Raw genomic sequence first — 22,705 nt, 5'->3', positions numbered from 1 at the left:
TCCGTAACTGTCATGGGTTTTGTTAAAGTTTGCTAGCAGACACTGATGTACAGGAGATCCCATGAGACTAGGGACTGTCCCCAATGAATAGCAGGAGTTTGAGCTGTGCAGAGCCACTCTTTGGAGCAGAAGGCAGGCCACAGACAAGTGTGGATGAAGCCACTAGATTCCTCGAAGCTGGCTCAAGAGTTTCCAGCTCAGCTTTACAGCTAGTTACTGAACAAATTTGTCCCTAGCAAGATGATATCTAAAGCCCAAGGCAGCTTCTGCTCTGAACACTGTTACAGATTTCTCATGTGCATGGGTTTTTTTTGCTTGCTCAAGGGCATCTGCATCGCCTTACTTCACAAAGTGAACTAATGAATGAATACCAGGCACTGATATTACAGTAATGTCACATCAAAATAAATGTCATTAATACCTACAAATAAGTGAAATCGAGTGCACTCAAGGCAGAGCAGCAAATTATCACACAACTATGCTACACCACATTAGCTATGTACATGTTTCCATATTTTTGTTCCCAAATTTCCATTTCCAAAGGTATCAGGTTAGGGCTCTGGGCATTTCCAGTCCATGAGAGTACAGACAAAAGTATAAAATACTTACCTATTGTCAACATTTTAATTATCCTGCTTGACACACTTCCCCACCCTGCCCGCACACACACACACACCGCCACTATCAAGTCAGTAGTACTGTCTAGAAGTCTAAAACTAAGCTGGGAGGTATAAGGAAATCAAACTTCATCCCAAAAGTAATTGTTTCTGCTACCAGCAGAAACATTTTACAGAACTTCCCCACACACACCCCTTCTTTCCCAGCAGCCTTTCAGATGCAGAAAAGAAGCAGATCAGATCACACTAACTTTACCAGATGAAACAGCCTTCTCCTCACACGTAATCATGAGACTGGGAAAACTGGTTTTGTTCACAAGACAAGAAAACCCCCAAAAAAGAGCATATTCTCAAAGCTGTATATTTCTATTAGAACAGTCCCTCCCTGCTGCAGCCAGGTCTTTGATCATCTAGTGTCTCAGAGAAAAGAGGTGACTGAGACCAGATGACATATTCCCAAGGGACAGCTATGTCTCAAGGGGCACATTGTAAGCTCTTCTCAACTATCTTCTGGGGAAGAGTCAAACAACTTTTCAGTACAACTATTCAGTGACATAATGACAGCTCAGTTTCACAAGTAGTTCTATTAATATTGCATATGTTAATCTTAATGACATTCCGCACTAATTAGCATGGTTATAAACTGAACAGCAGTGGCACTTCAATAGCATCCTAAGTCTTCAGTTCCAAATTCTAAACACGGGGACAACACATTGCCTTGAAACCCAGCGTGCCAGTACTCAAGTGACTAACCTACCTGAAGTTTCCATATATTTCAGGAGCTTCTGGCATCTCAGCTAAGTATTAAGGTGATAACAAAGAAGGGTTACAGCAACGAGATAACTACTGCTATCAACAGTTTTAAGTCAGAAACTCAGTGTAAACAGAACAGTCACTCAGCACTAACACAAGATTCAAAAAGAAAAACCCACCACCTTTAGAAAGGCTGTTTTTCTACCTGGCAAAATTGCTTTGAACTTCTAACATGGAAACGTTTTTGTACTACCTTTATCAGCAACAAGAAAATAGTGTACTGCAGAAACCAACCACTATTTGAAGGTATTTTGTACTATACTACGCATACAATTACTTCATTTCCAAAAGTACTATTAAACAGTAACATTAAACAACTTTACCTGCAAGCACGTAACACCCACATACTGTCAACAGAGCCAAGAGGTTTTATTGCCACCTGTAAAATGTTACTGAAATTGGGCAGCACTGTTCTACAAGCCCTTTCCTTTCCCCATGTAAAAAAGTGAGTATGAAAGACCACACAATGAGGTATGCTGTCTATACTACCCTTACATAACCTGTTTGTTACAAGCAATAAAGTTCTAATTTGTAGCTAAATTTCAAGTAAGAATTGATTCTAGCCATGTTGTCTGACAATACCTGGAAAAAAAGCTAGTCATTCTGGAGAAAAACAGGATTCAAATTTAAGAAACTAGTCGCAATTCTATGCATTTAACTTCACCTTTACAGAGTTGTGCCAGTTCTTCTGCCACCTCCCTAGAAAAGAAGGGTCCAAAGATCTCTAAGTTATAAGAGGAAAAAGAGGGAGGGAGAGGGAGAAACAGAAGATCGTATGAACAAGTGAATCCTGTTTCAGCTACAACATTTAAACAGTACTGAAAAAGCAATTTTTTGAATTGTGTTATCTACCAAAAAGTAAGTATCAGTCATGCTTATTCTGAGCACCTTAATGCCATGACAAATAGAAGCTCATTGTTCTGCCAAAAATTTTAGTCCTCCACATCAGAAAAACTGACGACTGTAAGGCAAACACTACAATCATTTACAATTCCCCCTCATCTGAACTCAACTTTTTCTGTCTAAACAGTCAATGATCTAACAACTCGTACTGTTATTACCCTCTGCAGCTTCCATAATGTTCACAACACTACCTTCCAACACATTTCAAATGACCGAAGTGCTACTTTATTTTAGATCTGTCTACCAGCTTTCTATTTCATCAATTATTTCTTCAAGTTTGACCCTTGTTAAGTCTAATCACCTCTTGCTATTACACAACTGAAAGATGAAATGAGGATTTTTATCTACAAATTCCTTCTTTAACTGCTCCTTAATTTCCCTCCTTAAATCAGTTTGTGAGGCCTGTCTTATTTAGCCCTAAGTCACTTAATCCCCTGCCTCAAGAACCTGAAGAAACCTGTCACCTAACATTAGACTGCATCATACTTGGGAATATTTGGCAACTACTATAATTTGCTTTTGTGTTTTTTGGTGGTTTTTTTTTTTTTTTTTTTTTTTGCTTTTAAGCAAATTGCAGGTTTCTAAAAAATAAGGAACAGCACAAGTCTCTCCCTCCACCAGCACTTCAGACGTTTTATTTCTGGGCATTCTGTACTTTTACAAGAGGCAATGTTTACCTCACATATGATTATTTTTCATGTGGCCAGCTGTGTACAACTGCTAAGTCGTTCTAAATTAAATTGACTGTTCCCCGCACCCCAATTTGCAGAAGAGATGCATTATATCTCTTAGTTAAAGAGCACATTCACAACATTTGCATTCTTGCCCTTGGCAGGCACAAAGCTGTTGGCAGTTTGAGGTAAGTCATTACACTTAAGATGCAAGAGATACTTCAGCAATACAAGAATGGAAAACGTCAGTTCAACTGCTCAGGTATGTAAGCACTGACTTACATACTGAAAAATTGAGATTTAATGATGCCAGCAATCAGCACATAATGACTAACTTCTGTTAAAATAACAGTGATGAGCACCCTTTGCAACATTTAATTACTGCTTATTATCATACCTTTGTTTTACTGGAGATGTGCTTTAAATTACCAACAAATTTGAAAGTCTTTACTGCATCAACACTACATATACAAGTGATTAAATCTGGAATATACACCACACTGTCACATGTTCATACCCAATTCTAATGCTGCTGTTTGGAGACAGAATAACCTCTTGTTCTCAAATGTTATCTGGCATATTAATTAACCTTAAATTTTTTTCTGGCTGAAAAGAGAAGTAAAATAGTACAAGTTTAAATTTTAAAGAAGCCCTGACAATTTTAACACATGGTAAAAAAAACACGTATGTAGCTCTGCAGATCTGCTGGCTTTGCCTAAATAGGGACACAATTGTACAATAAGGCACGAATTAACTTACAACTCTCTAATTATTTCATAAAGCAGAAGCATCTGTGGCAGGCAGTGCTCCAGAGTACCACAACCATTCATATCACTGCACAGACCTGCCCTAAAAACCCACAGAACTAAAAATCCTAAAAAGGCCTTTTAAATTTCAAATTAATGGCATGTTTTAAGACTATATAAGCATTTTCCTTTTGTTAATATAAACAAAGGCATCCTAATAAAGATTCTCCTACCATCTCTCTGTATGGCAATGCAATAAACAATACTAGATTTGGGACATCATAAGAATTTCCAGAGTTATGTCAAGTACAAGTCAATGACTACCCTGCAAGATGCTGCTGAAGTCAATGGGGGAAGGTTAAAAAACCCTGACTTTGTCAGCACTGCCTTCTTCAAAGACTGCAAAAGAAGGGCAAAAAGAAGGGAAGGAGTGAAGAAAAAAAAACATCCAAGGAAAGGACAAACTATGTAAATAGCCTTTACACATAAGTATCTCCCTTCTTTTCTCACTTCTTAATGTTTGCTTTAGCAAAAGCTGCGGGAAAGCATCAGGTTTCACTCTCTTCCAGTTGCTGTATAATCGATACAAGTGCAGTCGATTGAACTATTTTATTCTGATTCACACAACAAGCTGCTAAACACATTTGCAAAATAGACTCTGAGTGCCAGTATCATGTAATTCATAAAGATAGGTTTATTTTCAAAGCATGAGAAAATTGAACTATAACTTTCTTCTGCACAATTATACAGCCCTTCTGCATGGACTGAAAGCATAAAATCTGACCAGCCCTTCTAATTTGAAAATACAGTGGTGGAAGTCTCAACCACCGCCAACAGAGGCCAGGAAGACCCACCAAGATTTATTTGGTGGGGTCTAGTTCTGACTTGACATATGCAATATTCCCAAAATAGTATCACGTTGTTAGTTTTTAAAATGTTGTAAATGAAGAGAAAAGGTTCGTCCACAAAAAGAAGAGATCTTTAAATAGTTCAGAGGTAAGAACTGTAACTACTTTTGTGTAATAGTAACACTCTTAAGCCTGCAGAGTTTGAGTTTCATCATCCATTGTCTCTTTTTTTTGTTTTTAAAGATGCAGGCAAACTCCTGTTAAGCTTCAGAAACACGAAACACAAACAAAAGTCTGATTTTCACCAGTTTCTTCAGCGAGAGCAAATTTGTGCTCTGGCCCTGTCAAAATCCAAACATTCAAGATGTAAGCATTTGCTCTTACATAGGCCTCTTGAAGGAAAAAAAATATGCACACATACATACACCTTTCTTGCATGCCCACAAATAAAGGAAATTGGGTTTCCTGCTGCAGGTTTGCAACCTGAGAACCAGCAGTAGGAAGCCATGATAAACTGACACCAGCGGTAGTGCTGCTACCCAAGCAGAAGACATGAAATGGGCTGCATACCAAAGTAAAACTGTTTCCCATTAGTTTAAAAAAAAAAATATCACTACAAGGATGGTCTTGATTTTTATAAGTTGTTTAAACAATATCTGCATTGGCATTTCAAACAGTAGTGCCCTTTGAGATGGCCCTCCAGCTACCACCAGCCTGCAGAGACCAGACCAGGTTAACCCAGGAGTCCAGCCTCCTCCTCCCAGCAGGGCTGACTTCCACATTGCGTCAAACTGCTTAGGGCTTTGTCCTGCCAAGCCTGCGAAGTCTCCAAGGATGGAGATTCACTAGTGACTCTGGGGTGGTCTGTTCAATGCTCAGCCGCCCTCATAATGATTTATTTCAATTTTTGTAGTCATCTTGCTGTGCATAAACTGGACTTCTCCTCGAGGAAACCAAGCTAAAAATCTGTCCCCAGAAGCTCACCAAATGTGCCCCAACCCTTAATGGTCATGACAGTACAAACTGATGAACCACACCTGTGTTGGGGCCACCCAACTTCAGAGATCAGACTAGGTTCTGTCTTAAGTAAAATTACTAAAATACTAAGTATTGATCTGGGAGACTCACCACCCGCACCTTCAGCCAGAGATCTACTTCTGCTCTGCCAAATTACCTGCTACTGTAAGACTGAGTGACAAAGCCACACACAAAAATAGCAATTTGGAAATCAGATGAAGGCGCACTCTTTGACCAAAAAGGAGAAAAAAAAAGCTATAAACCAGAGAATTACAATCTCACTTGCAAAACACCAATCGTCATGAATCTGCACCAAATACTTCATATGACAGTATGAAGCACAGCTATGATTTTGAGTATGAGGTATGCTTATTATAAGGCCAAAAAATCCACACAATATGAAAATAAAATTCAGCCATTTCAAAAAGTCCCAAAAGCAATGTAAAAATGTTCTTGGGGCTAGGCAACTTTTGGTCACATTGAAAAATGTATGTCTTTAACAAATATTTGTTAACTCTTTAGAAAAGCTGTCTATTACCACCAACAAGGAAACCCAAGATATCCATCAGAGCTGCTGACATGAACTGGCATACAGAAAGTTCTGCTACTACAGCAGTTGTTTTACAGATATTATCTGCCACTAATAAAAAAAGTTCTGTATTAATCCTACTTCACATCACATCAACATACAATAAGCTTGCCATTTGAATTCAAAGGTCAAAAAATTGATTTCGCTGATGGTGTTGTAAAATACACTGTGACTCAAGAAATTCAGAGAACAGAGCCATGCTACAAAAGCAGCCCTTGGCACCGGCACCTCCTGGAACCCCACGATCCACCACAGAGACAGGCAGCAAGGCATGCTACAGAGTGAAGGAAGATGCTTGGCAATTTCCCCCACCTGGAAAAGAAAGTATTAATAGTCACAAAATACTACCAGTCAAGTATATTAAACATAACTAAGTCTCCCAAGGAGACTTAACAGACATCTTTTCTACAGGTTACGCTCAAGTTCTGACCTGTGCTTTCTAGCACCCTGAAATAAGAGCCTGTCTTCTGCTGATTTGGGCTAGTTTAGGTTTAGCTGTAACACCATCAATTAGGAAAAAGAAGATATATTTCAAGGTTAGCTTGAAATGTTTTCACTAAGCTAAAAGTCCATGTTAATGCACAAGTTCAACATCAGCATGTTTCTCTCATAGTTGCAGCAAAAACCAGTCTCTCCAAGGTCTAAATGAGCAATTTGAGGTTAAAAAAAAGTTACCTCAAAAGGTAAACAAACAACACAAATTGAAATTGAAAAAAACACCACCAAAAATAAAAACTGAAGGTAAACCATAAGGAATCACGATGAACAACCCAACTTAAACTATATGCCAGTAGTTTATTTAAATTTTTAGAATTTATCAAATAAAACTTGGTCTTCAAAAAGCATTCTACTAATCTTTAGTAATATCCACCTGAAGAAAGCATCCCTCCCCTCCTACAGAGCCTGAGACTGAAGGCAAAAGACTCTTCCTTCTGTGTCATCTTTTTAAATAACCCACATTCAGAAAAGTTCTATACAGTCTTACATTTTTCAGGAACTTGATCTCCCTCTTCAAAACAGACATCTATCCACTGTGCATGGAACAAAAGCTACTACTATTGCAGCATCTGACATGAGATTAAGTAGTATGAGAAGATGAAGCCACAATTATTTTTCATCACACTAATCAAACAGGGGTTTGCAAGAGAGGATCCACTTACAGACTCAGACCTTTGAAACAACACAGGAATACTCGGTTAGCAATCACACAATTTTCTAGCTATCAAGATTATGGAAAGTGTTATGTCGCCACATTCAAATGAAATGCTCTTTAAAACATCCTGCCATAAAGAAAACAAAGACTTGTAAATGCTTATTCTCACTTAACACTTAACATAAAAGACATGTGGCAGAATCTAAATCAAACAACCCACCCAGCAAACTGGTGCCACAGAATTAAAAAATAAAAGACTGAGACAATGACATAATTTAGCTTTACATATGCAAAGACAGACATCTAAAACCATTTTATCTGCTGATTCATGTTCAAAAACAGTTAAATAACCAAGCAATTCTACGTCTCTGCAACTCCTCAAGGGTTTTCCAAAGTTCAGAGTGCAAAACTACTATCAAAGCTAACATGGAAACTGCTACAGCAACTGTGTTAGTCTTGCCCTGCCAGCTGTGTAAGGATTAGAAATCAGAATTACTCAAAAGCACATTATTGTCACTCAGCCTCACCAATGGCCATATTCTGTAGGTTTACAACTCTGCCTTCAGTTAACCATTGCTGGTAAGGTTCCAATCCCAGAAAACATTGATTGCCTTTCATTAAATAGAGAATATCTCAACTCTGACAGACCCATAAAACCCTACTTTATAAGCCTCCAGCTTGAGAGTCCTCATTCAAATGTTAAACTGAACTCAGTGAAATAAAAAGCTTAGACTACTTAAAAGTTGCTGTTTAGAGGGATATAATTGAAAGCAAGTCACTGAAGTCACATCCCCTGGAAAAATAAAACACAGAACAATATAACATTTTTTCCCCGCCTGGTTCACAGCAAGATACTTAACAAAATTAATTTTACATGCCAAATCAACAAAAGTCTAACCTAGCAGATTTTAGAAGATACACATTTCCACTGACAAAAAAAAATATGTAACTGCACTTACTATTGCTATATTTGTCATAGCTTACTAACAGGAAGTTTTTATTTTAATTTTAACTTTAAGAAATTGAGTGTCAGAATAAATGAATAAAATAAAAATGTAAAAAATGGATAAGTAAAGCAATGATATAAAAAGATATTAACAGATAATTAAATCATGTCTTATTGACTTTTCAAATATTTTAAGGAGCTGCTGAAGAATAAAAGGAATCTGCCTGAAACTAAGAAAGCCAAGGAAACAACAGACCAAAATTGTTTGCCAACTAGCCAACACGCAGAGTCAATGAAATAAATCTAAACCTCTGAAAATGTCCACATTAGGGAAACCAACTTGTGTGACTGAAATTTTGATGAAGGCAGCAGCTCTGCTTCTTTACCCCAGTAGGGTATCCAGGATTTCTAACCAGTAGCAGCAAGAACTCAATAGCTTGCAGCAACCCCCTCACTGAAGGGATTAAACTGCTGATATGGAGAAAACTGTTCCTTTTTTTTTTCCTCTACAATAGACATGCTATAGGACAAAACAGGCAGAGGAACAGCAAAGAAATTAATTAAGCCTCAACCCCTTCTCTTACTAGCTCACCTATCATTTTCCCAACGTTATTTCCAAAATGATGCTATTTAACTGGAAGAACATGACATTACTAAAATTCAAAATAACTAGTAGGAGTATTTTATGTTCCTACAACAAAGTTTTGTTCTCCTATCTTAGAAATAAAAAAATTGTTCATAGCAGCAGAATTAATAATTCTGAAATAGGCATTTCAAAGTATTAATTTGAGACATTTACAAAACCAAGAGGACAGAAATAGCTATGTATGAACAAAACGATCGAAGCAGCAGCAGAATACTTATAAGCATAATGAAAAAAAATCTCCTTGAAAACCTAGGGGTTTTCAATCAATCAACCAATCATACATTTCATTATAGCAAAAATAATTATGAATGTCACGTCCCTATATCAAGTTTTTACTCCCAACTGCAGTTCCACCCTTTCACATTTCTGTGTCAGTGCCTACCTCTACACCTGCTACCCTTTTAAATCAAGCAACTTTCCGCAGCCCTACAGTAGTTGGAGTTGACATCCCATTTTGCTTCTGACTTTACGATCTAGGAGGTTCTACGAACCACAACTGAAAGTATGCCTATCCCAAGTAGCAATGTTAAACCTAAGCATTTTATTAGCATCAGTAATACCTTCTTAATATGCTGTTGAGCAACTGAGTGCACATCCTTTAATCAACCAGCCATAAATAGTTAAAAAAGGGGGTGGAGGGGGGGAATCTTCTGTCCCTACTTATCCATCAATAAAGAGGAGACATAGTATTTACATAAAGCGTTCAACCATGAAACGTTTCTTTGTAGCTTTACCTAAATAGAACACATGTGTTTTTTTAACTGAGGAAAAAACAAATCTGAAGTTCCCACACAGTTTCTGGATTAATAACTGGTATGGCATCTGATGGCCTAAGGCATAAAAGCCTTGACAGTGAAGCACAACCCACAGATCTCTCTACGATTACAACTGCCACAAACTTCTGACTTAGTACTTTCACCTGTATCTCCCACCACTTCAGCTGAAGTGGAACAGAGGCCAGCCCAGCAATGCCTTCCAAATAAATAACCACCAAAATTTCCACCAGAGAAAATGCAGATGCTTATTATGCAGTTAGTACTTGCAGTGACAACAGGCAAAAAGTGGGGCAGAAAGACTTTCTCTTTTACAAAACTGGCTTATGCCTCAAATTAAGGGAAGCTAATGCATAATTCCCATAGGTAGCAAGCAAAAAAAACCCGCTCAAAACTCCATTATGAAAGGACTGCTTTCTAAAGAAAACACCAATCTTGATTCATCCATACAGATCTGGAACCTAATGAAACTTGACACCTTTACTCTGAAAACAAATTTGCATTGTATTATCAACTATGGCTCTGTGCTCACGGATGCACTTCATTCCAGCAGCACGCAGTAACGGGTTTGTTAAAGCAGCATCACTAAGATCTTTTTTTTAAGAGCGATTTTGCAGGAAAATTTTTTAAAGCAATTTTGTAAGCAGTTATAAAAAAAAAAAAAAGCCCCTGTACTCTCCTTTGGGTAAAAACATGCCTCCTCCATCTAGAGCATACAGATGTTGCGGCCAAGGTTATACAAGGAGATTTTCATTAAGTTGAGCAATTCCCATTTTGTATCACTGCTTTACCAGGCACAAATGGGTGAATTCCTCATTGAACCAACTGAAGCTGCATCACAGTTATTCAGTGCAAACAATACAGTTATTTTTAAATATAAGCACGAGCACATTAACATGAAGATTTCGTGCAATATAAAATGGGGGAAGAGCAAACAAACTCAGCTTAGGAAGGTCATCCCCTTCTCATCTACCTTTCCTTGCTTCTCCATCTCCTCCTCCCTCCCCATAAGATCCAGCTTAAGGCATTCCCTGTTTTTCCACTTTTCCAAGATCCCAGTGAAGAAACCAACCATCCGCAAATATTCTGCTCCTCCACCCCCTCTCACGAGCCGAGCATTCAGAACATCCCCACCGGCGCTGCCTCCAAATTACTTAACTGTTACCATCGCTGTGGTCTCAGCGCCGGCTCAGAACACAACCAGCGCGACTACACCCTCGTTGACTATAAAAAGTCAAGAAATGAAAAAAAAAAAAAAAAAAAAAAAAAGCTTAAGTGCAACTTACAGCGCCCAACAAGAAACAAGTTGTTTATTGAGCCTTGAAGGCGAGCAGCGCGCCGCTCCCGGGCCCGCGGGGAGCGCGCCCCCCGCCGCACGGCGCCCTCCGCCTCCGCAGGGACGGGCAGCGCGGGGAGCCGCCACCGCCGCCGAGCGGCACTGCGCCCGCGGAGCGGGCCGCGCCGCCGCCACTCACCGCCGCCTCCGTCCGCCCTCCCGCCGGGCGCCGGCCGCGCCGCTCCCGCTCGGAGCTGCCTTTCCTGGGGAGAAAGAGATACAAATCCGGAGAATAGCACCCGGCTCGGCTTGCTCCGGGGGCGCCGGCGCCCGACCCGCCCCGGGACTGCCGGCCGGGCGGGAGACCGCCCCGGGCTGCGGCTCGGCGGACTCCCGCCGCCCCGGGGGCGCACGGAGAGGACGCCCCCCGCCCGGCGGAGGAGTGCGGCTGCGGCGGCGGAGGGGCTCTGCGGGCCACTTTCGCCCGGGCCCCCAGCCTCGCCTCTGCCGACCCCGGCGCGGCGGCGCCGGCTGCCGGGCGGGGGGCCGCGCAGCCCCGGGGCTGGGGGCCGCTCTCCTCACGCACACCCACTCACGCCCCCTCGGTCAGCGGCGCGGCAGCTCCCCGCGTCTGGCTCCGCGGCAGGAAGGAGGGGGACGGCCCGCAGCCCGCCCCGGCACTCCCGCTCGCAACTCACCCAACAAAGTTGCCGCGGCGGCTGCCGGCGGCTCCGCTCGCCTCAGCTGGGCTGGGCTCTGCGCGGCGCTCCCCGCCCGCGCCCGGGATGAGCTCACCCCGCCGCCCGCTCCGCTCCGCCCGCCGCCGCCGCGGCTCTCGCGAGAGGGGCTGCCCCACCGCCGGCGCTCCGGCGGCAAGGGGCGGGGGCGAGCGGCCCGGCGCGCGTTCCTATAGCAACGGCCAAGCGCCGGGCCTAGTGGGAGGCCGAGGCCTGCACCGAGCTCGTTCCGCTCCAGCCACCACCGCGCCGGGCACGGCCGCCCCGCCCCTCCCCGGCCCTCCCGCGGCGCGCGAGTTTCGAGGCGGGAGCCCAGGGGCGGTGGCACTGCCGCGGGGGGCGGCGGGCTTCGCTCGGGGAACCCCCCGCTGGCTCAAGGCGGCCCGGGGCCAAGGCCATGTGTGAGGAGGCTCCTTGGGGCATGCCCAAGGGCGCCTTAGTGTTGCACCTCTCTGAACTTTTTGCATAAAAATGCTCGTTTTTCTTTTTTTTGCTGACACACAGGCAAAACCTTCCGGTACTGTACAAATGGTATACACACTGAGCTCTTTTGCTGCCATTCAAATTAAATTGAATGCTCTCTCTAGATATCCATCACAGATAACAAATTAGCAACAGGGGCAGGCGCATGAAAAATACTGAGCACACATCAACATCACCCCTTGTTCTGCAGGAACACTGCTCTGTTTTCAAATGGCCAAAATTTTGAACAAAATGAGCTGTGGGTAACCCATTCTGGATGCTCTGCCTGTAGTTGTTCCTGTCCTTGGCTTAACAGAACATTAACAATCTCAGTTAAACCAATGTAAGTGAAGCTTTCCCTGAGCTGTCTCTGCAATTAGGACGCTCCAGAAAACATCTCTGATTTGGGCTGGCGACGTTCCAGCAGTGTGCAGCACGGTGATAGCGAGAGCAGCCAGGCTGCTTTGCCGACAAGATGTTAGCTTCGCCCCCCGTTCGCTCCCCAGGAACGTCTGGACAGCAAAGACCAGCAAGACTTACATACCGATTCAAACACCTTGCCACCTTCTGAAGATGTTCCCAATGGAACTTCAGTACTGATGTTTAGATACCACAGTGTTCAGTACTGTAAAAAAATATGTGGGTGGATTTCCAGAGAGCAATCATTCTTATGGGTTCTCCAGCTTGAGGTCATGATTCCTGCAGGTGTTATGGGGCTGTACAAGCATTCCCTATCTCATCTTGCTGAGTAGAAGGAAAGATCTGGATGGGTGAAGAACTGATCTCAGTGCTGATCTGGCATGGGAAAAAAAAAACTGGCAATCCAGAAAAACAAATAGGAATATTTTTGGTATTTGAACACATTTATCTTATATCACCCAGCTAAAGAGCTTGGTATATTTTACATAAATGAAAAAGGTTTTTAACAGCAGCTGTAGCCCCACTCTTACAAAGGGAAACCCACTTTGTAAAAGAAGCTTACAGTCCTCGGGTACATGCACGCAACAGTGCTGGATGTGACTGCAGTGTCAGGAACAATGGCGCTGAATTTGACTTCATCAGAAGGATTTAGATAGTGAGGCTGTGGCTTGCAAACTCTTTAATGAGGTCAATGAGGCTAACGCATTCCCAAACCGTTTCTATGATCTTTCTTCGTACATTGCTGATGTGTCAGATCATAAGATGAGGGAGACGTTCAGAAGGGTCACGCAGGGAGGGAGAGGCTCCGACACCAAGCACCGGCCCAGCCTACGCGCTGAGATGAGGCTGCAGTGGAGGCTCACACCCTTGGCTGCAGTCCAGCACTGGAGCTGGCTCTTGCTCCCAGGCCCCTGCAGTCCCTCCCTGTATCCCAGGTCTAAGAGGTCACCCTCTGGTCGTGCAGGGGTCCTGGCACGGGGGCTGCTGGCAGAGGCACAGCCCAGCCGCTCCTCTCACCATGCTCGCCCGTGCATGGTATGTAGAGCTGCGATTAAGGGGGCAGCAGCACTCGGGAGCCATGCACGTTCTCACAGGTCTCCGGATATCCAGAATCGATTTATTTCCTTTATGTGGAAGTACAAACATTTTTGTGCCTTTATAATTAAGCAATAAATAACTAGGTTTGGGGGAGGGAGAGGAGGAGAACGTAGAGTTTATTTCCTGCCTATATAAGGAAGTCATCAGAACAGCTGATCTAGAATAAGAGGGATAAGAGGGGGTTTATTCCAAAATAATTACCTTGCCTCAATAACGCACAATTAATTCCAGAACAAAGGACCTCTCTTTCCTTTGATAGAGCACTCACACATCGGCCTCTGCTTGACTAGCTGTTACAGAATGAAGGGTGCACAGCTGGCGTTCCAGCCTGTTTCCCTGTGTAGACGATCATCAAGAACCCCAAGAATTTCTGAATGCCAACCCTTCTTCTGCTACTAATTTGCTGTGTTACCATAGACAAGTCACTTCATTTCTGTTTTAATATTCTCCTTTAAGCAGAAAGGGAAAATGATACAGCTATTTACCTCAGAGGAGCGAGGTGAGAGTAAATTAATTAACATTTATGTTGCTCTCTGAAGGTTTGGCTTTATGAAAGGGTAACTAGTAGGATTGTTTCTGATTAGGGCTGGCCGGAGCTACTGGAAGCACAGAGAAAATTTGACTAAGAATCTGAGCTGCCCTGAAACAGAGTGCATAATTTATTCATTGATGAACAATTAACATGTGAGAGTTTGTATAAAGCACACCCTTCCAAGAAGCTTATGATTTGGATATACAACACAGCAGAGAAATAGATGAAGTAGTTCACATGGAGATGATTTCCTAGAGCCCAAGATCAGTGAGTTTCAGGATATGGAAAAGGTCCATATTCCCATTTGTGGCCCCAGATAGTCAGTATATGTGGGGAAAGTTTTAGGGTCTTAGAGTATTCTCTAGTCTTACCGGCTTGGTGGTTTTAGAGGACAGTCTTTAATACAGGTAATTTTGGTGATGCAGTTTATAGCACAAACAGTTATACTGACATAAGAAAAATATCAGTTTTGCTTTGGGGCACTGGGGAGCAGGAATAAGAGGCAACTTCCTTAGCCATCTTTGGCAGGGAAGTCAGTGTCTTGTGAACTATAACTTCTCTGTGGTTCCTTTCACTCACCAACAGACATTTTCTGACATGAAGTAAATAGAAACACTCTCTGATTTCACCAGTTATAACTCTGTGCAACTTGTACAGTCATCTTTGAACTCTCCAAGGGACTTCACAGGCATTTTAAAGCAATCCTCTCTGCAGCTTACAAGAATTCACCCTGAAGTAATTCTGTTCCATTTAATTGGGCATACAGTATTTGAAGTCATTAAAACTCAAGATGAGAAATATACATTAGAAGTGGGGAAAATGTATTTTTTAATAAATGCAAAGAAATGTTTCTGACTTTGCTATATTTAACTTAGCAGAAATATTGAAGAATTTCTCTCAAAAAGGATTCAAAAAGAAAGTAAGTATGCAGGAGCATTTGCAACAAAGCAGCAGCATGGAAGAAAGTGTGTGAGTAAGCCTGAAGGCTGGTCCAAAGGAATTGTCAAGTAGGAAGTACAAATGATCAGTGTCAAGTACAACAGGCCAGAATTGTGACCTCTCAGCCGTAGGCTCTCAGAGGCATTCATCCACATTGCGGTTTCCTCCTGCTAAGCCTGTCTGTCCTGCTTTGCAGTCGGTAGGCTCTTTCTCATCATTTGAAAGGAACTGCATTATTCTTTTGCATTTCGGTGGACTGCCAAACCACTGTAATAGAGAGGCCCAGAAACTGTACTAGTGGGAGCCACTTAATACCCAGATGGCTACACAATCCTCAGAAAAGAAATTGCGAAACACATGCTCAGAACATGTCTCAAGCCTGCATTTATACAAGCACCAATGCACATAGACATTAACTTTATGAATCAAAAGGCTTTTCAATAGTAAAGGCACAATTAATAACCTTGACTAATGTAAAACAAACAAACCTGCATTTTATTTGGATGCACATCAGGATACTTAAGAAAATTATTTTAGTGTTACCTTTTGGTTTTAATTCAGTACCTGGAATAAGGAAATACCTGGTTAGACCAATGCCCACTAAATCAGCATAATACATCAAGTAGTCGTAGTACTACAGGCTTAGGAGAAAGTGCAAGAAGAGACAAGGTAAATTAGAAATTTTCCTTGTCTGAGAAGAAACTAATGAAAAGAAAGGACGTTTGTGGAGAGAGGAGTGGTTTTTTTTTTCAAATTTTCAAGTGATATGATACAATGTCAGTGATCAAATCATTCTATTCAACCATTTAAACCCAACATAAGCACAATTCCAAAGTGCTCTTGTAGACTGTATTTAACACAAAACTCTCCTCTCATGCATTAAAAGATTGGGAGTGAAAAGTCAAACACTCGAAACTAACAAATGCCACATGCATCTGCTTATATCTTTATTTCTGATTTCTTGGGCAAATACACTCTATAATATAAATTGCAATTATATGATTATGCCACCTTCTCCATAGTTTCCGTGAAGCCTGGGGAGCCAAAGCATAGCTCCGCACCTTCCTTTCTGCAAGCTGCTGCCCACTGGCTTTGAAGACAGGTGGCTGGGTTGCCAACTGGGTTGATCTAGTGTTCATCAGAACAGAATGTTTCACAAACAGCAACAAATGCATTTTTATCCCTTTCCTGTAAGGTGATATTATTATCCCCATTTTACAGATTAAATAGTTAGCACCTGGTTTCCTAATACGGTTAGCAAGAGATAGCTCTTCTTTTCAAGGAAGCACGGCTCCTCGGGAACTCACTTGTAATTGTGAATGCTTGTGCGAATCAGATCCCAGGCACCCTGGCATAAGGCTGTGACTTAAGTGACACTTCAGGACAGCATACACAGGCACTGCTAATGGAAGAAACAGATCTGCCTGCCCTGTGCTGTCCCAACCTTTATGCTGCACAGATGTTCGTGTGACTCTACGGCCAGCTGACTCAGGACCGCTCCAGCTAGAAACTAACCCAGCAGGGAAAATACCACAAGCTTTTGGCCAGATGAGTTTCCTGATCCAGTTTAGCATGTGGCCTCATAAATGCTTGCCTTGGCACAAGAGAGGACATGATACAGGCACAGAAACAGAGCAGGAGGGCAGGTAGATAGGATTCCCTTGCTCAGTGGTAACGTTGTCTTACTCTGGATAGAAGTGTCTGTTGAACCTTAGCATGAGGGCACAAACACATTAGTTTTCATCAAGGACTAGACTTAATGAGAAAAGTCACAGAAGCTGCAATACAGCACAGCAGGGTTGGAAAGGAGCTCAGCTGCCCTTTTACCTTGAGAGTACTGAGCTCTGCCCAATTCTTCCTTCCTTAACCACCTCTTTCCCTTGAGTCTTCCTTCTCTGGGTCTGTTCTTCACCGATGGGACTCACACATTCAGTTCAAGCGTAATATCTAAATTGGCAATCCTCTTCACAGCTTTCCTGAGCAGCTTATATCTAGAGAAGGAGGTCCATTTTATTCTGCAAACAAATGTACTGTTTAAGACAGGTCAGCTGGAAGAGGGAAGCATGTTTTTGTTCTTGCTCCAAGGGTTGTTTCTATATTTATGAAGAACACATTCTGGATGATACTCAGAAACAGTCCATAGACAGTATCTCAGGATTGACTTCTATGCTCTTTCTCTGGCACCAGAAATCCTGTCTTCCGTTCTAGAAAATGGTAAAATTTCAGCAGAAGTCTGGGAGAACATTCCCACCAAGAACAGCTTACAGCAGCATGTTTATGGCATATGTCTGAGAAGTGGGAAATGTAGCTGGAGATTCATCTGGTCCAGAGAAGAGTACAACTCAAGTGCCCTGTATTCAAGGCAAGTTTTGTCCAGGCAGAAAGTACTGCACCACTTCTGCTGGCAACATCTCAAAATGAAAGTGACCTCTCCTTTCCACTTGTAATAAGCATTTATCTTCAGCAAAGAATCCCATGCTCTAAGTACTAAGGAACAGAGGTATCTCCTAGTCTTATCTTGGACTTTAATAGTAGAGAGAAAAAAGAGAGAAAAACAAAACACAGTATCCTTAGTAATGTCTGGAAAGTTTGAGCAGAATTCTTAAGCAAACCTGAATGATTCATTCTGAAGAAAATATAAAATAAAAAACCTTCAGATAAATTTCATTTTTGTATGTCCATAATTCAAGTTGACTATTTTCTAAACTATTTTATACACAATTAGCCTGAAATATGGTTTTCTAGCTCTCAGTTTTCTGAGAAAAATATGAAATGACACAGTTATTAACCTTTGGGAAACCTCTCCTACACACAAGAGAATTAAATTCTACAGAAAACCCAATAGCATTGGGAGAAATTCCAAATGACTTACCACTCATTTGTTTGATGGATAGTTGGGATAGCTATCGCTTTTTACAGAGCTGCCAATCACCAGGAGTTCTGGGATATATTCAGAGAACTCTCTTAGAATCACAAATTAAGCCAGGCTTCCGTGGCTTAAATTGTTATGGAAGAAACAATTACTTTGCAGAGAAGGAGATGGTACTGTTACCGAGAGAGGATAATGTTGTGGTATCAATAGCTTTGACTTTTTAGCAGAGTAAGTTACTGCTTCTAATATGGCATTTAAAGAGACGTTATCTGTTTGGAAATCTGTTCTGTCTGGGGATTTCTGTACTGATGTTGAAACTCAAACTGAGATCACCATAATAGATAGAGAGGGGGAAATTGTTATATCAGTTTGTTTATTCTGCATTTGGCAACTCTCTGAATACTCAGTTTCATTCTTGCCATAGCAAACGGTGTTAGTCATTCTGTTGTTTGCCTGAGGATTTTATATAGCAGGAGGAAGAGGGAAAAACACTTTGTGAATCTTGAAATCCAAAACCTGACAAAAATATTCTGGAGCATGGTTAAATGTGAAATTATTTTCCACACTTTTTTGAAGGAGTTAGGTCACCTATAGTTACTATGCATATTATAAAAGTGTATTTATACTCACCGAGTACATTAAGTCAATGAAGCAAGTTATGCTAAGTAGCTATACTTTTGTTTTGGCTATTCAGCTGTACATGGCTCATCCTACATCACCACAGCTCACCAGATTTTTCTGTAGATCTCGGGCTTGAATCCCACCATTTCTGTTGGGAAAATATTTTCCTATCTGATGTTCACTCTGTCAGCACAAAATGGGGGGGGGGGGGGGGGGGAAGAATAATCAGAATTTCTTCTCCCTTGGTATCCATTCCAGAGATTCCATAAACTAGGTGACTCTCCTCCAGCTAGCATCCTAAGGTTGGCCTTTCTGCCTCCACAGGGTCTAAAAAATTTATTGCAGGATTTTGACGTTTACCTGGAAGACATTGATAAATTAAGATCTCCTAAGATCACTTCATGCAGTCCAAAACTCTATATCCACTTTCCTCTTCTCTTGCTGTGTGTGCATCAGACTTCAGCTGCTTTGAAGTAATTTTCCAGATATTTTGCCAAAGAAGCCACAACTGAAAAAAGAGTATGTTAGAACTGCAACTGCAATTCAATTTAAGAACAAATAGGAAACTGAAGTAATCTCTAAAGGATAAGTGCAGGGATCTGTAAAGGAAAAGTGCCAGGTATATACACAGTTCTTTTTTCCTTTTTTGCAGTTTATATTTTACATGAAATACATGAAAGAGGGAGAACTGCAGTTTTGTCCTGTGCCATAGGACTTCTTCACTGTAAGACTCTTCAACATGCTGTAAGGTTACAAGTATATGTTGCACGCTTTTGATTGACTAGTTATGTTGTAATAACACCTATACTAACCTATACCTGTAGCCAGCATAATTGCAGAAACTAAGGAGTAAATCAATGAGCATGGAAGTATGATGCATTACTTTTCAGTAGCACAGTAATAACAGTACACAGTAATAACAAGTGCACCAATACAGATTTATGTTTGCTGCTAAGGAAGAAAACAGAAGGGTCTGGCCTAACCCCGAGCTCCTCTAGGTCTGCTGAATCATGGAAGCTTTGGAAGTACTCTGTGGCCAGAAAACAATACTCTTTGGGGAGATCCTCCTGCTACTTAATAAATCTTTTCTTCTCAGGGGTCAAATATGCAGTCTTGCCTATCCGTCCTTGTTCAAATTTCACAGAAATTTCACAAGCAGGATCAATAAATTATTTTTTTTCTTATTGTAAATTGTGGTTTCAGAGTACAGAAATCTGGCTTGTTGATACAAATGTTCATTCAATGCTGAATAGTTTCTAAATTAGCTTATACAATCACACAAAAATTATTTACAGGAGGAAGCCCAAGTGTATCTGTGTAAAGCTTAGACAGATGCGGCTACAGAGCTTGTTGAGCACAAATACCAGGCTGGGGCTTTGAGAGCCTAAGGTACTGACAACATTTTAAGACTACCAAATCGTGGTGGTATTAGAATCTCAGAAAAAAAAATACACAGGAGCTTGTAAAATGGGCCTCTGGCCATTATGTGGGGGAGGGAGCCAAAGGGAAAAAAAGTGGCCTGGAAATTCTGTTTTAAGAAAAAAAAAATAATCTTCTGCAATTGCCAAGGGACTAATGAACTATACCTCAGAATGCCAGCCAAAGCCCTGCTGCCACAATGTGCATTTCTTTTTGCTAGAAAACAGGGAAGGAATGTATTTCAATCTTTCCCATTTTCAAAACTGGAAAACAATGGATTTTAAGAGTCAAAAGTTTTTTAAACTAAGGAAAAGGTTATCTTTACTTTTCATTCAAGAAAAAGTAAAAGCCCTATAAAATGCCATACAAAGCCTATTCAGAAATCAATGGGGCTATTTTACATGTATGTATATATTCCCCTCAATTGAAACTCTGAGGAAGAGTTTATATTCTTAGCAGTTCTGGTCTAGAGCACCTGCTGCGCTTGTACTTGCTGTTGTCTTAACTGCAGAATCCCCTGTCCCAGTTACTGGTGAATAAATACTTATGTTTCTTTCTCAGTTTTCTGAAAGCGCTCCTGGGATTAAAATCTAAGTTTGTCTGTCTTAATGAGACATCCTAGTGACAACATTGCACCCCCCCATCTCCAGCCGTACTTTATATTTCCCCTTACTTTGACTGGCCTGAAACACCTAGTATTTTCAGCACTGGCTCTATAGGCATTTTGAGTTTCAACAAAATATTATCCTTCTTTGCCAAATTTCAAGCCTTTGTGATTAAGAAAAAACCTCCAGGTTTTCACAGGCTATTTAGCAGAATAATATATGTTCTTTCAATTCAGTGTCCCTTAAGTCACCTAATGACACAGATGACCCATTTATGTGGCATGTGGATTGCAAGCCTTCCTGTCCTGCCATCTTCCTTACAAGTTTTATGATTTTCACCCTTTTTTCACAATTTCAACTTTATATGGTTTACTTCTCTACAGGAATACACAGAGAGCTTCCATTCTTGCCTTGCTAGGCAAATATTTCAGTTAAATTTGCGTTGGTTGTTCTATGATATTGTGTGATGGAGTTAATTTCTTTTCTGTAAAAAAACATAACCTACTTGAATCACAATAACTATGACTCATTAATCTGAGGCATCTGTTGATAACCCCTGAAGTCACTGTATTTCAACACTGCAACAATTCATAGCCCTTACACAAAACAAACGGGGAACATTAATGGATTAGTAACTTTTATGTTCTGGCCTCCTGTGATCTCTAGACTCAATAGAAATGTAAGCGTATTGTAAAAATGATGTAAGCGTTAGTTGTCTAGACATCCTATATGTGGCTATTCTCTGTGGTAGTTGCCCTGGGGTAGTCATTAGAAAATCTATACTTAAGCAGATTAAAGTTCCTTGTAAGTGGCATTGTTGGCAATGCCCTCCAAATTGAAGGCGATAGTTGTAAAGCAGCAGTGCTTTTTTCCTAGCTTGTATTTCTTGCCTAAATACTTAAATGGCCTTTAATGAGACTGAATTTTCAAAGTTACAAGAAATGAGTTCTGTGTACAAATACTTTTTGTCCCCTTTTCTAATTTGCTTTCCCCTCTTTATTTCTTGTCTTTATAACCTCTTCATTATAATTCATTAACAAATAGGATAAAAATTCATTATTTTTCTACAGGATCACTGCTTGAAAATTTGCTTATATTGATACTTCTGAGTCCTGATGAAACAAATATAACAATTCTGTAAGGAACAAATAACACCACATATTTTTGCAAGCAATCAAATAATTTATGGTTGTACACTATCATCGTAACTGAAAACACACATAAAATAATTATGCAGGTTTTCCCTGCTGTAAATCCTCTAGCATTTTTTTTTTTTCATTTATTGTTTCTAAGAAATGGAGGGGACAAGGGTTGTTCATCACCAAATGAAATTTGACTGATGGGGGGGATTGAGACTTAGGCTAGTTGCACAGAAGTCAGATTCCTGCTCTTAACATCAGAGAAACACATTTGGTTAGAAGTAAGATACGGTTGCTGGTGGAGTATTCTTTTCTGTCTGCTTTTAGATAGGTCCCTGCTGCCCTTTTAAAAATGTAAACATGCAACTAATTCAAGCACACAGAGTAAAATATTTCTGACATTATCTTCCAGGTGAGAGCTTTGGTGCTGTAGTGCTGTGTGGAGACTAAACTTCCCATAATGCTTCTGACTGTCTTCAGTATTTGCACTAATGTCTTTGCCTCAAATTTCCTCTCTTACATTGTATAATATTAGTTCTGTATCAATCTATACCCTTCATTTTGCAAGTGGCTATATTGACCTCGGCCTTTTTTGTGTCAATATGCACATACTGTCACAGCTTAATGCACAGGATGGCTCAGTTGAGCAGGAGTCGCGACACATGCGAGCCCTGGCAGGAACAGGATTGGGTTTGTACAGTGCTTTGTGGTTCTTGGCACACCTTTACTGCTTACAGTAATGTCTCATTGGCAGTGGAAGGATTTCTAAGGAACATGGTAAAGCTATACAACACAAGTAACCTTGCTGTTGAACCTACCCAGAAACCAATTTTGACTCTGTCAAGGTATTTCATATAAACCGT

At 41.1% G+C, this 22,705-nt stretch overlaps 1 protein-coding gene across 14 annotated transcripts in view; it reads right to left on the bottom strand.

Moving 5' to 3' along the window:
• The window catches only part of SIPA1L1 (signal induced proliferation associated 1 like 1), a 228,589-nt gene extending 209,716 nt beyond the window's left edge, over nucleotides 1-18,873 (bottom strand). For 8 of the 14 annotated variants that reach the window (XM_080397593.1, XM_080397584.1, XM_080397592.1 and 5 more), the window contains exons 1-2: nucleotides 11,697-18,873; nucleotides 11,009-11,261 (exon numbers count right to left, since the gene is read on the bottom strand). The gene's annotated coding sequence lies outside the window, so the exon portion shown is untranslated. Of the gene's footprint in view, nucleotides 1-10,881; nucleotides 10,897-11,008; nucleotides 11,262-11,696 lie in introns of those variants that run through there. The other 6 variants (XM_080397594.1, XM_080397585.1, XM_080397598.1 and 3 more) reach the window with 3 other exon arrangements.
• Between the last annotated feature and the right edge of the window lie 3,832 nt (nucleotides 18,874-22,705).

The sequence above is a fragment of the Falco punctatus genome (assembly GCF_963210335.1).
Source record: "Falco punctatus genome assembly, chromosome: 7".
Lineage (NCBI taxonomy): Eukaryota > Metazoa > Chordata > Aves > Falconiformes > Falconidae > Falco > Falco punctatus.
Note: the sequence above shows the minus strand (reverse complement) of the source record. Positions and strands in the feature narration are given on the sequence as shown.